This window comes from Nicotiana attenuata, unplaced genomic scaffold (assembly GCF_001879085.1).
Source record: "Nicotiana attenuata strain UT unplaced genomic scaffold, NIATTr2, whole genome shotgun sequence".
NCBI classification, from domain to species: Eukaryota; Viridiplantae; Streptophyta; class Magnoliopsida; order Solanales; family Solanaceae; genus Nicotiana; species Nicotiana attenuata.
Genome location: NW_017671563.1, coordinates 130,762 through 136,633, shown reverse-complemented (window position 1 = coordinate 136,633; position 5,872 = coordinate 130,762). Strand labels below are relative to the sequence as shown.

Genomic DNA, 5,872 nt, shown 5'->3' with positions numbered 1-5,872 from the left:
ATCCTGTTTGTGCAGGGAAACCCAGAGATAGTTCTTCGAACTCCAGTGGGTGATGCCAAGCGCGGCGAAAGAAACAATGTTTAGTTGGACCTACAGAATACGGAAGAGAAGAAACAGGACATGAGATGTGGCTTCTCTAGCACTTATGTGCATCATATGGGGGGGGGGGGGGGGGAGATACAGGAGAGCTTTTGATGGAATAGAGAAGGAGTTTGCACACTTGAGGATTAGAGTCTTATCCCTTATTTTTTTTTGGTGCACCTATGATGTTCCTATATGCATAGAAGATTGGGTGTCTTTGGAAGAAAAAAAATCTTGTTGTAAGGTTTTCTACATTTTGGTATAATTCTTGTATATGGGTGTTTTCTACCCTCTTTTAATGAAATTTATTACTTTTATCTAGAAATATAAAGAAGTTTATTGGTATTTGGTAAGAGAACAATTTGAGCCAAAATAGTAATCACAGCCTCAGGAGTAGGTTATCAGAAAACTTTATGCAGCTTTTGACCATCACATTTGCTGGCCATTGAGGAATTCCCAACGTAAAAAAATTAAAAACAGCACAAGCACTTTTTTATCATGTCCTTGTCAACGCAACTCTTGAGAATTAGAGAACCAATGTATTAACAGATAGCCTTGTTAACTTGTTTCTGTAGAACAAAAGATCATGAACATCTTAGACATACAAAACGGTAGAAGGATACATTAACATCTTTTTCATCTCTATATAATATAGGCAGGTAGCCCAAAGAAGGAAGTCCTTAGGCATCTTGCATACTGAAGATATTATGCCTCAAGCATCACATTCTCATTTGAAAAAGATCAGAAAAGACATAAAAACAACTTTTCCCTATTCAACAAAGGTCAAAGTACAAGACTCTCTGTGACCATATTCCATTAATGGTGGAGGTCCCTAGGCGATGAACCATGACTTGATAGCCTTCCCTAATAAACTTCAAAAGTATTTTTCTTTGAAAAACTCCTTCAGTTACCGGCCACCCTGAAGCAGATCAATAATTTGTTAGAAAGTACTGATTGTCATGTGACATGTCACCTAAAAACCTAGCATACTAGCACTAACTTAACTATCCGAAAAACTTTGTGTAATATATACATCACAGACAAACATTTGGGGCTAAACTTCCATAGCTAAATGGAAGTTTCAATGATACAAAGCTAATCAATCATAAGGAAGCATGGGTGTTGGAACTTGGGGCACTCCTTGAAGGTCAACGTTAACTTGTATTTTTATGCATTTATATAACATACTATCTTGGGTAACCATATATTCAAGCAAAATTTCTCCAGCATATTGACATTCAGACTAATTTTCTTAACTATTATTAATTATTAAACATTGATCATGCAGAAACAAAGAGCACTTTGACATATAACTTAACTGTTAAACACTATAATAAACTTGGAGATACTAATTATCCTAGAGAATATTACTATTGTGAAGATACAGCCGAGAGCAACACCAAGCCCTGACTCTGCCAGTCTACCTTGTGATAACTATTAAGACTCTTTGAGCACAAGTTGAATTCTTTAATATATGACAGTCTCAGCCCAAAGTTCGAAGAGTGGGGAAAATAATGACTCTAATGTAGGTCAGTGTGCTAGTTAATACATTAAAACTAGCGAATACACATAAAACATGAAATTCAATTCCCAGAATATGAAGCATTGAGCAAAGGGGTCATTTGATCCAAGGATTCTCTATGCAAGGATCATAATAAAGGGATTGTTATTCGATTAATAAATAATGAAAGAATTGTTATTCAGTGAATAATAATGTAGGGATTATTATACGATGAATAATAGTACAGAAATAGTCATGCGGGGATTGCCTACTTTAACGGCTTTTGTACGTAGTTGCATAAACTTTATCCAGGTACTGCTAATATTATTTTTGTTCCAGATTTACCTCCCCTGGAACAATATATAGATGTTTGCATAAGTTAATTAGTAGTAATAACACAAAGTTTAATACCAAAAAGAAAAGGCTGCATCAGCTATTGCATAGCTATATACCGAAAATCAAATGCTTATTAGTTATGCAGTGATTGCATATATAATGCAGAGTGAATGTTGTATGAGTTATACGTAAAATTACATTGAGTTTATTTTTCTTATGAAGCTAACTATATGGCTATAGTGGCATTCTTCCTTCCTGGTTTACGTTTGCTCACTCCTGAATGTGAAATAGTCTATTACCATAATCTAATGAGTCAGTCAAATACAAAATACTAGAAGATATTCAGATGAACGGCGTTCGACTCCAACTCAATCAGAAACTAATTCCATGAATTAACTAATTAAGTTGCTCAATTTTTATCTTTCTTTTTTTCTTCTTTTGATAAGGTAAATTGTATTAATCAAAAGGGAGAGAACTCCCGTATACAGGAAGTATACCAAAAGCTAGAGAATTTACATCATAATATGATTCTCTACAAAAGACGCCCAATCTTCTATACAAGTAGGGGCAATATGAGTGAACCAAAAAGCGATCAAAGATAAAAGACTATTCTTAAAGATGTGGAAAAGGAGACTCAATCCCCTCTAAAGCTCTCCTATTTCTCTCCCCCCAAACTATCCTCATGAGAGCTAACGGGGCGAACTTCCACGCCTTTTGCTTTCTTGTTCTACGAAAACCCGCCCAGCTATATAACATTTCCTTTACGGTGCTTGGCATCACCCATTGAACACCAAAAAGATTCCAGATTACCCTCCACGAAGCCGAGGACATAGGGCAATGCAACAAAAGATGATCAACTTCTTCCCCTGAGCTTTTACACATGTAGCACCAACTAACAAGTGTAATTTCTCTCTTTCGCAGATTTTCAGCGGTCAAAATCACTCCCCTCGCCGCTAGCCATGCAAAAAAGCACACCTTCGTGGGCGCCTTAGGAATCCAGATCGAGGAGTATGGAAAAGTGGCCTCCTCTCTCACCAACATACTCTAGTAAAAGGACTTTACGGTGAACAATCCATCACCACGCTAACCCATTCTCCAAGAATCCCAATATGGCCGGGGCCTGTCTTGCCCATATATGAGTGTGAACAAATATTGGAGCTCCGCAATCTCCCAATCTTGCATGTTCCTTCTAAATGAGAGGTCCCATACCCCCCCCCCCCCGTCATGCTCCTTACGAATCTGTTGGACCATAAATTCCTTCTGGTTTGAAACTCTAAAGACGTGGGGGAATGAAACTCTCAGAGCATCCTCTCCACACCACCTAAAATTCCAAAAGTTGATTCTCCTTCCATCTCCCACCCTGTAATAAGTGATGTTGCCACTGAAGTCTTCCCAATTCTTCATGATGCTACTCCACATGCCACACCCGAAACGTGTTGTGATTGCCTTGGTCCTCCAACCCCCTCCCGTCACTACAAGATTATACATATATAGCTACGAACTACGTTGTAGCTAAACATGAGAAATTCTGTGGCTAAACACTTTAGCCACAGTAATTTTTTCCGTAGCACCCGTAGCTAGAAGTAGCGTAACTAAAAGTTAGCTACAAACTTTAATATTTCGTGGCTAAGGATTAGTACTTATTGCTACAAGAATTTTTGTGATGTAGCTATATTAATAAAATATTTTGCCACGAAGAGTATATATTTATAGCTAATGGTATCATTCATTTGCCACGATAAATTGATTTTGTTGCTATCTTCTATACTTTAGCCACAAAGGGATATTCTGCGGCAAAAGATGCTATTTATTTAGCCACAAAATTTAAATATGTAGCTATGCTCACATATAAGATTTGTATTATAGTAATTCTATTTAGCTACCAACCCATAATTTCATACCTATAAATCGTTAAAATATCCATGATTAGATTTTTATTATGTTTTATTTGGTGACTAGATTTTGATTACATTCTATTTTTATGAAAAATTAATTTATTAGAGATAATAAATATTTCTGTCCTATGGTTACTATTTTTCTGTTTTACCTCACTAAATATTTTAAAGATTTTCAAATACTCCATATCCATGCATCTTTGATCAAATCATTAATACAATAATAAACATTGAATATCACTTTATTATACAAATTTACATCCAAAAATTTTAAAAATTAATTCTAAAATATACAATTATCTATCTAAAGTAAACTCGGTCATTCAACTATAATATATAAAATTCTGAAGGGTTCTACATCAAAACAAAACTAAGTTCTAAGTATTTAATCTGGGATTGAAAATGTTGCCAACAAATGATCTTCTCCCGTCCCGGATGAAGTAATTTCACTCTTTGCATCAAGACTAATCCTTGATCTTCTTGTATTCAATAGATTAAAATGTACCCTATAAATTCAAAAGAAACAAAAATTAGCACACAAGAATGAGCGAACCATTAATACAAATATGCAACGTTGATCTGTAAAAATACAAATAGAAGTTCAAAGACAGAAAAATTATATCTAGATAATTCTTTTACAAAATTTTTAGCATATAACAAAAGGGGAAAATTCAATGCAACAAGATAAGAAAACAAACCTTTATACTTTTCTAAAAACTTTTGAAAGGATTTTCATCTAATTTTTATTTGTAATGTCTTTTCGACGAACTGTTGCTCTTCCCAACACTATATTATAATCTTCAAGGTTCCACTCAATACCTATCACAATACTGCATAATATATATCAAATTGTTAGAATATGAATCCAAAAATTCAAATCAAGTAGGTGTATGGAATTGAGAAATTCTAAAATATAAATACATAAACATACTTGGAAAGACAGAAGACGCCAGGCTATCTAGCCAATGATTCCATTGGTTTGCCCTGTACATGTGAAGAGAGAAAGTGATGTTGAAGAAGGAAATGTGAAAAGGGAGGAAAAGGGGAGGCGGTTGGGAAGGGAACGCATGGGGAGGCGGCTGGGAAGGACGCAAAAAGTGAGTTTAAAGGGTTTTTTATTAGGTTTTGCCGTTTTGGGGATTTTGGTTTGGGCCAATTGACCTTTATGTTTCCTTTTCTTATTGTTAATATATTATTTGCTTCATTTTATTTCTTAATATAAATATCATAAATGAGAGAAATATAAGTACTAACAAGTACAAGTAAGTAAGAAAATTATGTAGGAAAAATGTAAAAGATTAAATCCATAATTTATATTAAGTAAAATAGAAAACTCAACTTGCATGAAATAAAGATATTCAATAATTACAATTTTTTTCGTCCTGCACGATATTGTTAGTTTTGTTATTTACTCCTATTTCAGTTATATTAACTTCTTAATTTTAGTGCTTAATTAGATTATGATAGTTATTAAGTTATTAAAATAGTATTAAACTATTATATATATAACTTTTCTATTTATCTAACTTGAGTATAATTAGTGATCAATGTACATAGATACAAACATATTGTCTAAATTTGATATTTCTTATTAAATTATAATGAAAACTAATTACATGTTTATTTAAATTGTATAGAAAATTACAAGTATAATTTGTTTATTATGAATTATGATATACTAATTAGTTTTGTTGTACACTCCTATATCAACCATATTAAATATTAATTTTTTTAAGTGAAACTTAATAATATCGAATTATGTAAATATTATAAAATATCAAATAATAGTCACAAGAGAAACATGATCTTCTTCGTGTATCTTTATCATATTTAATTCTCAATGTACAATGTAACTGGTGCAAGATTATAGTTTTTAAAATTCTATAAAATTAGTCATCGACACATTATTTAGCTATAATTCCACTATATTGAATAAGAATTATAATATAATTAGTTTTCCCGTGGACTTAAGTATCAATTAATTTCATAATTCTTTGAAATAGTTTTAACAGAATTATATAACTATTAATATGAATTATAACGTCGTACAAAATTTTGT

The 5,872-nt window shown here is 33.0% G+C and overlaps 1 long non-coding RNA gene across 1 annotated transcript; it reads right to left on the bottom strand.

Moving 5' to 3' along the window:
* Positions 1 to 4,029: 4,029 nt before the first annotated feature.
* On the bottom strand, positions 4,030 to 4,960 carry LOC109209013. Its single transcript, XR_002065295.1, has 3 exons — positions 4,745 to 4,960; positions 4,512 to 4,643; positions 4,030 to 4,319 (listed from the first exon to the last, which is right to left on the bottom strand). It is a non-coding gene; the product is annotated as an uncharacterized LOC109209013 (long non-coding RNA).
* Positions 4,961 to 5,872: the final 912 nt, after the last annotated feature.